This window comes from Herpailurus yagouaroundi, unplaced genomic scaffold (genome assembly GCF_014898765.1).
Source record: "Herpailurus yagouaroundi ecotype Mexico unplaced genomic scaffold, PumYag 159, whole genome shotgun sequence".
Lineage (NCBI taxonomy): Eukaryota > Metazoa > Chordata > Mammalia > Carnivora > Felidae > Herpailurus > Herpailurus yagouaroundi.
The window spans coordinates 7,677,367-7,689,494 of record NW_024412400.1 but is presented as its reverse complement, the minus strand read 5'-3'; the positions used below and the strand labels follow the sequence as shown (position 1 = coordinate 7,689,494).

The window sequence follows — 12,128 nt, the reverse complement described above, 5'->3', positions numbered from 1 at the left end:
AGGGTGGGGTAACCCAGAACGGGAGGAGGGAATTTGTGGACAGTGAGACTAGGCAACCAACTCTCTTTAGCTGTTTTTGTACATAGGAAAACAGAGAAATGACTCAGAGCTAGATGTAAAAGTCAGTTACAGAGGGAGTGTTTTCCAAGAAAGGAGAAATAACATGTGTGTAAGCCAACAAGAATTATCTGGTAGACAGAGAAAACTGGCAATACAGAGGGAGAATCGCTGGAGTGATATCTTTGAGTGTTCAAGGTAGGAGGAGCTACGGGGCCAGGGAGCGGAGGGTCTCACTTTAGATCCAAACACAGATGTTTCATAGGTAGTCCAGAACACAGGGCAGAGTATGTAGATACAGAGGAAGGCAGGTGGGAGGCAGATGGTGGAGTGAGTCTGTGGGAGCTCCCTCTGGATGGCTCCGGCTTTCTCAGTGAGAGTGACGGCAGGGACACTTTAAGAATGAGGATGGAGAGGTGAGCACATCTGAGGCAAATGGGAAGGCAGGGGAGAGTGTGAAACAATCAGTGAAGAGAAGGGGAGAGGGCCAGGCCCAGGGAAATGTCAGGCCCCCACCCGAAGCCCATGGCCATACGAGGCCAGTCAACTGCTTATGAGTTTTCCTTTGGCCACATTCAGTGGCAAAGATGCAGGCAGGGAGAGGCAGAGATGGGGACTGAACCAGAGAGAAGGATGCTGTCCAGGATGGGTATGTGAACTGAGGGCGTGCTCCAAAGATTGACTACAGGGCATGCCACGAGTTACAGGCTGGAAAAGGCAGAGGAGAGGACCTCAAGGGTCTAGGGTCATGGGCTGAGAGTGAGGAGCACTGAGGGACCGCCGGACTTGGAAGAAGACAGGAAAAGGGTTGGAAGACGGAAGTTGGTTGCATGAAACAGATTATGAGGGGCTGGCCGTTACTGGGAATGAAAGTGTCCATCTATGACTGTGGAAGTCGGTGGCAGGACGGGGTGGAAGACAGAAAATCAGAGCAAAGCAGGTCAAGGACCTGGGAGGCCTCGATGCTAGAAGGATTCCCTACCTGTATACTAAAGTGCCAGTTCTAAGGCAGGAGCTTAAGTGCTGCAGGGAGTGGTGGAAAATCTGGAGCTGAAGTCATCAGGAACTGAAGGGAAACAGCCCTGGAGTCAGGGGGACTGAAAAACGGGGATAAAGAGCACGATGGGATGAGTCCTGGTCCATTCAAGGCAGAGTGGGAGTGGGACCATGAGTCACAAGGGGCCAGAGGGAGAGGGAGGAGTGTTTCAAGTTTCCTCTTGACCAAGTCAATGGAAAACAGAAGGCCAAAGTAGACGTGACCTTTAACCCAGCGTGAGGGGCTCCTTTCAACTTTTATTGAGCAGGGGCAGATTGGGAGCAGGGTGCCCTGTGGTGCCTACCGTGGACGGTGAGGATACCAGAGGAAGCCCAGTACTACTCACGCTTACAAACCCCTACTGCCTTTTGGGAGGGACATGGGTAGAGCATCTGGAGAGGGCAAGTCTGAGTTCTAGCGTGTGGTCCCCAACATGACCCCTTGTTTAATAAATTAATAAAGAACCCAGAACTAGACTGCCAGATCAGTCTTCCCCAGTTGCTAAATTCCTGTTAATCATGAAATTATTTTATACAAAACATTAAATAAGTATGCTTAATATGGTTCAGGAAATAAGACTTTATCAAAGTGCAACCGTGAATGAGAAGCTATAAAAATTACATTTATTTGAAAAAGTTAATGGAAACTCAGTGGACATACTAAAAAACAGACTAGACACAGCAGAGAAGATAAGTGGTAAATTGGAAGAGAGAGCTGAAATAATAACCCAAAGTGCAGCTGGAAGAAAAGAAGTAAAATAAGAAAGGAGTTTAAAGGACCCAGATGATATAGGAAGAAGGTTCTGATCAAAGTTTCAGGAGAAGATAATAGAGAATGGGAAAGAGACAAAGAAAAAAATGGCTGAGAATTTTCCAGAACACTGATTAGACAGCAATCCTTACATTTAAGAAGTCCAGTGATTCTTGAGTGGGACAATTAAAAAGAAGCCCATTACTATATATGTTATAGTGAAACTCAGAACAACAAATACACTAATAAGGAATTAAAACCAGCCAGGAAGAAAAGATTACTACAAAAGAACAATAATCATATTATTAGCTGAATTCTTGGAATGAAACAATAGAAGCTAGAAGACAGTGGAATAATATCATCAACACATCACATACTATGTGAAAAAAATAATAATAAAGTGTTAAAATTTGACTAAAACACCAGACAGCACTCACATACACATTGGGGAGGGAGGTGATCAGAGTTAAGTATAAAGTCCTTGAATTGCTCAGGAAGACAGAAATGACTCTGACTCAGTTTGAATTTTGTTAAGGTAAACACGTATGCTAAAATTACCATATCATAAACACTAGAAAACAGAAATAGAGCATAAAGTTTTGAATAAGTGAGAGGGGAAAGTGTAATGTGGGGTAGAAGAGAGGATCTAAATTATACTGAAAGCAACTAGATAGAGTAACTAAGTATATAAAAGGTGGGACAAAGTACAACAGTAAAATAGAACCAAATATATCAATGGTAGTACTGAAAATGAATGTATCTTTCACATTAAAACATACAGGTTAAAAAAAGCAACTTTATGCTCTTTAAAACAGCTTCACAAGTGAAATAAAAATATACATAACTGTTGGCAGTGAAAATATAAGAAAATGATAAAACAGGCAAATACTAAGCAAAAGAAAATTGGCATAGCTCTATTAGAACAGACTTAAAAACAAGGGGCATTACTGGACATTAACAGGGTTATTTCATAATGATATAGGTTCAGTTGACCAGGAAAAAAAGTAAACTAGAATGCACCTAATAACATATTGCTTCAAAATATACAAAGCAAAAACTGAAAGCAGCCCAATATGAAATTGACAAATTCATTTCTATATATATTCTCCCTCAATAACTGATTAATTAAGCTGCAAAAAAATGAGTAAGGAAGAGGGAAGATTTGAATAACACAATTAACTGGCTTAAGCTAATGAACATATATTGACTACTGTAACCAGTTACTTTATTTTCACAAAAACACGGGAACATCTGCGAAAACTACGTACTAGGCCATAACACAAAATTGCCACAAATTTCAAGGAAATGGACTCACGTAGACCACATTCTCTTATCACAATGTATTAAAATAGAAAAAATAATGGCTAAAAGGTTCTGGAAATTTAAAAACCAAAATAAAAGCATACAAAGAACTCATAAGTCAAAGAAGAAATCCTAGTGAAAATGCGAAAAACTTACATGTGAACAGTAAAAACGCTACAAATCAAAACTGTGGAATACAAATATCGCTAAAGCAATACTTGAGGCAGATTGATTGGGCTCATGCATGTGTATGTAAGAAGAAAGGCTGGAAGTTAATGAGTTAAATCTTGTAAATGTAAGAGATTATAAAAAGAATGAAGTCAAAGAAAGTAGAAGGAAGGAAATAATAAGGATGAGAACAGAGATTAATAAAATAAAAAAATAATGAGGGGCGCCTGGGTGGCGCAGTCGGTTAAGCGTCCGACTTCAGCCAGGTCACGATCTCGCGGTCCGTGAGTTCGAGCCCCGCGTCAGGCCCTGGGCTGAGGGCTCAGAGCCTGGAGCCTGTATCCGATTCTGTGTCTCCCTCTCTCTCTGCCCCTTCCCCGTTCATGCTCTGTCTCCCTCTGTCCCAAAAATAAATAAACGTTGAAAAAAAAAAAATTAAAAAAAAAAAAAATGACACAATAGAGAAAAGAAAGCCAAATTTGGTTCTTTGGAAAATCCGGGGGAAAAAAACTGTAACTCTAGTGATATTGATCAAGAGAAAAAGGAGGACAGCACTAAGCTGTGGGGGTAGAAAGTGGTGGCCAACTCTACAGGCTTTCTTACCCCACTGTGACCTAGAAGGAAGTTGGGTTTTGTGTCCATCCAAAAGCCCCAGCCCTCCTGAGACGTGGTCTTGACTGAGCAAGCACAGCACATCTGCCCGTCTCCAGAGCACTCCCACCAGATCTCACTTCTTTGGGAAGCCCTTCCTCTTAGGGGAAGCCATTTTAACCATCTCCCTGATTAGCCAAAAACGGTGCTGGGCTCCTTTTGTTTCTCATGCTCTTAACCGGCTCTGGATCATTTAAAGAACAGAGGGGGTAGATAACAGCACTGTATTGGCCCCCACCACCACCAGCAGTCTGAAGGGAAGGAAACTGAGGCAGAAAGTGAGGGTGACCACAGCGGGAAGGGAAGCATCAGGTACCTGGAAGCTGAGGGGGACAGATTCGAGACTGGGAGCCCAAAGGGACAGTTAGGGGATTTCCGAAGCATTCAGGCGCCAGACTGCAAGATCTGCCGTCCTGGGAGAGGCACCTGACATTTACTGGACTGCAAAGCCGAAAAACCAACTCGCAGATTTCTAAAAGACTAAACAAAGATTCAGTTAAAACAGCATTTTTTCTTTTTCTTCTAATTAGCCATAAAAGAGACTAATCTTGACTCTGCTGGTTACATGTCATTCTAGTAAATCCCTAATGATCAATAAATTGCTTTTCAAAAAAAAAAGGCAAAACACCCAAACCACATTTATATAACACAAACACAAAACAGCACCTTCCATATTTTCTGAGTCTGGAGCTACACAGATAAAGTGAAATGACGCTTGAGACAATGGTTTTCAAGAGGAGGTTAGGAAGATGTTTGGGGCGAGAAGCACTGCTTATCCAGACTGTGAATCTTCAGAGAAAACAATGTAAAGAGATGGGTAATTTTTCTTTTCTGCAGTGATATAGATAGCACATCCAAGCTTAGAAAATGACCCTGCACACTTTGAGGTAGTTCTATTTCATACCACAAAGAAAGAACCGTATAGAATGACATGGTTATCTGAGTCACGAGTCAGTGTCAGAAGATGATTTGGGGACTCTGGCAAATAGCCACAACAGATCCTGGGGCCACGGGCGGGCACCTCCGTCCTCCAGGCACCCGCCCTTCCTTGCACATCTTGCGTTCTTTTCTCAAGTGTCTGCTCAGTGAGATTAAATTGTCAGCCCACAGAATGGATTTGTGCATCCCAGCTGCAGATCGCGTGTCTGTCGTATCTGTGGCATTACGCTGTAAATCACAGCCACAAAAGAACTTTGTACAGAGTGTTTTTCTTTCCCCAGCTGATGATATATAAATATATACAAAAAAAAAAAAATGAACTCATAATTACTGACAGAAGAAAATGGGGGAATATAACACATGGTCGAACACCAAACCAGAAACAGTTTTCAGACAGCATTCACGCAGTTTCATTAGGCTCTCTTTAGGTCCCTTCCACAAATGCAGACTTGATTCTCAGAGTACATTTGAATGGGGTCAGGTTGCTTTCAGTAAAGTTTCCAGCCTGTTTCCAACCAAGTTACTCATCCAGCTTTTCCCCCACTAAACTTCTAGCAGTTTCATGCTGTTCTGGTCTTACTTCTATGTAATCGTTTCTATGATGCAAGTTTCTAAATGAAAAAGTCAACAACCTCTGAGTTTTGCCAAAATAACTTTAGGATAGTTACGTACACTCAAACATGCATACCTATTATGTTTTCTTTCAATGCCTTTGTCCTCCCTTCTCTAATAGTATCGGTTCCTTTATGGGACAGACACTATCCATACACAATGCCACGGAAGTTTAACTGAGTATGGCCGCTTTGGAGAGCAGTTTGGCAACAGGTCATCAAGCTGTAAAACTGCATATAATATGATCCTGCAATCCCACTTCTGGGCACAGATCCCCCAGAATTTCTTTTTCATGCACATAAATACATTTCCAGGATGTTTATTGCATGTATATACGTAATGGCCAAAAAATACAGAGATAATCTAAAGTCCATCACGGAGGAACAGCTTTTTGAAATATGGTATTTTCATATGACAGAATATTTAACATTAAAAATATGAACATGATTTGTATAAAACAATCTGTTCTCTCTCAAAAAAAAAAAAAAAGCAGAGTGATAATGCAAGTTTCTTTTACAGAAAGCAAAAGAGAAACAACCCTCATGGAAAATTCTATAGTGAAGTCAGCTTTGAAGAACCAATAAACATGAAGATATATTCTGTCTTACTAGAAAAGAAAAGCTAAACGAATAAACAAAACAACCCAGGATTCTGGCTTTTTTCCTTTGCCCGTGAAACTGGAAATGATGATGAATAATTGTATTTATCGCTGGCAAGTCATGGGGATCTGTCATACTCATATACGACTAATAGCAAAATCAATTTATAAACTCTCCTGGGGGGTTAATTGGCAATGTGTACCAAAAATGTAAGGAAAAGTAAACAACTTTCAACAAAGTAATTCATACAAATGAAACAGAGATGTGTACAAGGATGAAGTTACAATAAAAAGTACAAAGTGCTTCAGGTTTTAACAAAAAGAAGGATTTGTTAAATAAATTACGGTACATAAATGAATTATTACGAGGATACAAATGTCACAGAAGAATAATCATTGACTTTAACATTGCTCGTATGTTGTTGAATTTAAAAAACGATCCTATATGTGTTTGAAAAATCATATTCAAATGGTCCTTATTATTCAAGATATCTGGTGCCAGAGAAGAGTCACATAAAGTGAATCCATTTAAAATGGAGACCAAATTATGGGAAATTAAAAGTTTTGATTAGCACAATATATATTTGAAGAAAAAGAAACACAAAAATATAGTTTATTTGGTATTTTACCAAATTTCCGTAATAATATTTTTCATTAAAATGGACCTTTAGGAAAGATCCTAAAATTCATGTCGAAGCCTAGGGGGTCAAGAATAACCGAGACCATTTTGAAGAAAAAAGCTAAGAAGAAAAGATTATACAGCCTTAATAATTCAATAAAATGGTATTAGCTGAGGAATCATAAGAGATTTAACAAAGCAGAGTTTAGAAACAGATCCAAAAATGTAACAAAACTGGCATATTATGGAGACTGCTATAAAATAAGTGAGAAAATAGGAAACTATTCAATAAATGATAATGGGAGAAGTGGTTTTGAGTATGGAAAACAATTAGATCCCTGCCTCACACAATACAGAAATACAAATTTCAGAGGAGTTTTAAGATCTGAACGTTTTCTCTAGTAAAATATAGCAATGCCTAGAAAAGAAACTTTGAAAACCGAAATGTATTTTTTAACAATCTCTAAGTGAGGGGCACCTGGCTGGTAGAGCATGTGACTCTTGATCTCAGCGGTGTGAGTTCAAGCCCCACACTGGGTGGAGAGATTGCCCAAAAGTAAAATCTTTAAAGAAAAAAAAAAGACTCTCAGGGAAATCTAAAGTAAAAGTGAAATGCAAAGTGAAATACATTCTATGCTTATCAGATGAACCAAAATCAAAACGTCTGATGCACAAAGATATGGGGACACAAGGCACTCCAACACGGTGCTAGTAGGAATGTAAATCGGGCCAACTACTACAGAGGGCAATTTGCAAAACCTGTAACAGACAGATGTTGAGGCAGGCATATCCTACTACCCAGTTATTCAACTTCTGGGGATATATATCCTAGAGACACTTACACATTTCTACAAGACCTTATCAAGGATAGTCCCTGCAATATTTCTCATAATAGCAAACAGTAAAAATATCTTTTTGTCCATCAAGTGAGGTATTGATGATACCAAACAAGGAAATATTATGTTAAAATGCATCAACTAAACTTTCAGTTATCAACAAATGCTATCAACATATGTTTTTAAAACAATGTTAGGTGAAAAACAAAATTACAAAAATAAATTAACAGACCTTCATTTAAATAAATTTTTAAATGTTTATTTATTTATTTTGAGAGAGAGAGAGAGAGAGAGAGAGAGAGAGCACACATGCAAGCAGGGGAGGGGCAGAGAGAGAGAGGGAGAGAGAGAATCCCAAACAGGCTCTACACTGTCAGTGCAGAGTCTGATGCTGGGGCTCAGTCTCACGGATCGCAAGATTATGACCTGAGCTGAAATCAAGAGTCGGTTGCTTATCCAACTGAGCCACCCAGGCACCCCTAAAATTTTAAACATGAAGTAAGACTACACATTCTGATGAGCACACACTCAGTCCCAATGTTGCAGGCTGCATGCACTCAACCCCATATATATCCATATATCCATATATCCATATATATATAATATTATATATATATTATATTATATAATATATATGTGTATATATATAATACACAGATATATATATATGTGTGTGTATATGTGTGTGTGTGTGTGTGTATATATATATATACATATATAAATATATATATATATATATATATATATAAAATACAGGGATATATATGTATACATGATCCAGCACATGGCCAATATGCAATACTCTTAGCATGGTGGCCATCATGAATACAGTCTTCTAGGCAGCATCTTGATCACACGGACAGTGAAGGGAAAAGGCACTAGAATGGTCTGCTTAGCCCTCTCCACAGCTGGATACAAAAGCCCACACCCTGTGGTCTCCCCATGTGACTTGGCCCCCACCTCTGTGTGGAACACAGAGGGCATTTCAGAGGGCAGCAGTCTTATTCTTCCGAGTTCACCATGGACAGTGCGGTGTGACTATAGTTACCTGGCTCAGGAAAGAGAACTCCTTCTCTCATACCTTTGGGGGAATTCTGGGGTGAAATGAGTCCAAAATAATCACAACACACCTGAGCTAGCTTCTCAGTCAACCCTCTTTAAAATCCCAAGGACATACCACAGTTCCATACTACCAAAGAGAGGGCCATAATGTCCCAACTCCACCTTCTCCAACACACAAGCCACCCTCCTAAAAAGCTGGGATAGGGTTCGATCCGTGGATTTAGGGTAGCAGGCGCCAGAGGGGAGGCCTGCCTGCCAAACACTTTGGAAATCATTTCCGGAGATACTGAACTGTTGGATTTTATTCCTGGGATTCCTTACTGGGGGCTTGGGAAAGAATGCTCTTAGTGCCGTTCACCAGCCAAGGTGGCGCCACCATGTGGTAACAGCACAAACAGCTTATAAATCACTCAGCCTTGAAGTTCTGTGGTCCTCTACCGATTTTTAATATTGAGAAATTCACAATATTCCCATTTTTATGTTTCAAATGAGAATTAATTCATATGTTTTTTCATTTATATTTTCTCATGATACTATTTCAGGTCTGCTTTATTCAAATACACTCGATGAACAACCTGGTTTCAATTTCTCAATGTCGGTGCTGTTGTATCTGCGGTCTGGCTTCTTTCACCACCCAAGAACCAGCTGGGGGGCGAGGAAGAGACAACCAGTTTAGATTCCACCTAGATCTTAAGCCCAAATCCTCCCTACTAGCTTTCTGGACTGGTGGTTAATGTGCAACTACCTTTGGTTAGCATCCGTTAAAAGAAGAAGTAGAAAATCACCAAGCAGCTTCATTTTACCTTTGACACTAAACTGGTAAAATAAATAGTAATGAAAATAAAAATCAAGCTCACCTGAAAAAACTAAGCAGGATGATGGTTACCCTTGAGGGATAAGATCTATGGAGGACATGGGGAGACGAGGAATATTCTAGGTCTTAATCTCGGCAGGTGCAGGTGTGTCCAGCTTGTGAAAATCCACTGACAGTACAGTACAGATCTGTGCTATTTTCTGTTATTATGTCATAGCTTAATATAATGTTAAAATAAAGTCACCAAGTTCAGACCCGTCGTCCCTCTTTAACTTGCCTTTGCAACAAAAGACTGCATAAACAATAATAACCCAAAACAGGGTATGCCCATTTCTCTCTGAGGTATTCCAGTCTGCCCCAACTGATTTCTCTAAAGACCAAGGCCACAGAGGAGCTCTCCTTCTACCCTTCTGGACAGGAAGGAAGGAGACAGGATACAAGCCATACCACTGTTTACACTGCTGAGCCCGGCTAGCCCTTCACTTTTCCCAAAATGAGCAGACCCTGGAGCAAACAATTGTCCCTCCCCCTCCACAGGAAACCTAGGCCACAAAGAGATACACACATCTCCGCAGAGATACACTTCACCTTCACAGAGACAACACCCCCCCACAGAGATACAGTGCTTCGCCACCACCACAGACAGCCCCCAGCCCGGCAGAGCCAGCCAGCTCCCTGCCCACAAAGACCACAGATGGGGCAGGGGGTAATTAGGAGAGATGTAGCTGCCCATGGCCAAGTGAGAGACATCAACTGGAAGATGAAAAGTAGTATTTTCAAAGTCTTGGCAGAGTAAATTTCTCTAGAAACAAAGATTTTTACATCTGTGCCTAGGGTCTCAGAGACTGCTGTAAAAAAATTCTTGAAATCACCTCCACTTCCACCCACAGCTCAGATCGTCTGGAACCATCTGCCTTCTACGTTCACCTCCACCATGTCCCCTGAACCCTTACCGCCCTGGAAAGACTGAAACACAAGGATTATTCTGCTTTATAGATTTTAAATACTGAGGCTCGGGGGCGCCTGGCTGGCTCAGTCTACAGAGTATGCGACTCTTGATCTTGGGGTCATGAGTTCAAGTCCCACATTGGGCACAGAGCTTGCTTTAAAAAGAAAAAAAGCTGAGGCTCAAAGATATTTGTCAGGCATCACAAAACTATCCAAGTAGCCATGCGATCGCTGAGTAAGGGCGGGGTAGGCTGAGTTGGAGGGACAGAGAAACAATGTCAAAAGAGGAGGGGTAAGTCTCTGCCAAGCCCAAAGCTCTGAGAACCACCCACAACCCACTGGAACTGCCTCAAAGGGTCTGGAATAAACGACAGACATCCAGCAACAGTTACACATTCTGGGACTGGACTCCACCCTCCCCAGGGAAAGTGTGCAACAAACCCAGATCAAGGGGCAGGGAGTAGGGAGGGCAGGAATGAAGCCAGACTCCAGGCATTTTCCTAGAGCAGATGGGAGCCAGGGTTGGCTAAACCAACAGCAGAGCGAACCCGCTTCTCTTACGAAGTCCCTGGACCCAAACTGACATGTCCAGTTCGTCTCTCCCATACTTATCTTGGGGACAGGGCTTGTCTGGGAAACGGAAACGGAGCAGGACTGCTCTAAGAGCAGGCACCTAGAAAATGCCCCTACCCCGCCGAGACGTTAGCAAATTAAATGACTGGGATTGGGGGGGGATGCTGCAAATGTCTCAGGTCAGGGATTTCCGCCGCGGAAGCGCTCGGCACCGCGCTCACCCCAAAGGTCCCCCACGGACCCCCCCAAACCTCTGTAGGGTCCCTTGAGACGGGCTCCCGACATCTGCAAATCCCGCGGACTTGGAGGGAAGGAAGTAAGAGGAAGAGACCGGGATGAAGCCGAAGTGACCACCCACCCGCCACAGCGCGCCCCTCCCCAGGCAGTCCGCGGACCCGGCCGGAAGCGGTCGACCAGGGTTCTCACTCCGCGCACGGGCCATGACCTTGAGTGAGTCTCTGATTAGCCCCATTTTACAGAAACTGAGAGTCCGAGAGAGCCAAGTCCGCCGCGCTGGCTGCTCCCGGGCGCTTACCCGGTGGTTCCAGGCGCCCGGCGGATGCACCTGCAGCGTAGTAGGTGCGCGGCGAACCGCAGCCCGGGAGCTACGTGGCCAGCGGGGAACGGCGAACGCGAGGGAAACGCAGGGACGAGCTCCGGCCGCGGCCAAGGGGGGGAAAGGGGCGGTTGCGACTCTGCGACGAACCTCGAGCAAGTTCAACGCCCCCGCCCCCCGCAAGCCCGTCCGCAGAGGCAGGCTGGCCGTGCCCGGGGACCCTCCCGGTTCAGGACTCGCGCGGGCGTGGGGGAGCGTGAGAGGCACCTCCACACACCCACCCCCGAAGTTGCGGCAACGCAAGGGGGACAGTGGCGCAAAGCCGCCGGAGGGGAGGAGACGGTACTCACGCGGGGTGGCCAGGCTGGAGCAGGTCCCTGGCCAGGGTCACCGATGGCGGCCGCGCTCAGGCCACCGCGCCTCAGGACGCCCGGGGCACCTGCCGCAGCGCGGCGCGTGGATGAGGGAGCTGCGAGCGGCGAGGCAGGGGCGCGCGGGTCGCTCGGCGCGCCGGATCTGAGCTGCAGCGCCGCGGGGGCTCGGCCGCCAGAACCGCAGCCGCAGCGGGAGCCCGGGAGCGGGCAGGAGGCGGGAGCGCGGCGCTGGC

The 12,128-nt window shown here is 43.7% G+C and overlaps 1 protein-coding gene across 3 annotated transcripts in view; it reads right to left on the bottom strand.

Annotated features, from left to right (window-relative positions):
* Positions 1–12,128, bottom strand: part of MYRIP (myosin VIIA and Rab interacting protein) — a 380,023-nt gene that overhangs the window by 362,211 nt on the left and 5,684 nt on the right. Inside the window, exon 1 of one of the 3 annotated variants that reach the window (XM_040479863.1) lies at positions 11,872–12,093. The exons of 1 other annotated variant lie outside the window; for it this stretch is intronic. The gene's annotated coding sequence lies outside the window, so the exon portion shown is untranslated. Of the gene's footprint in view, positions 1–11,871; positions 12,094–12,128 lie in introns of those variants that run through there. One more of the 3 variants, XM_040479867.1, reaches the window with a different exon arrangement.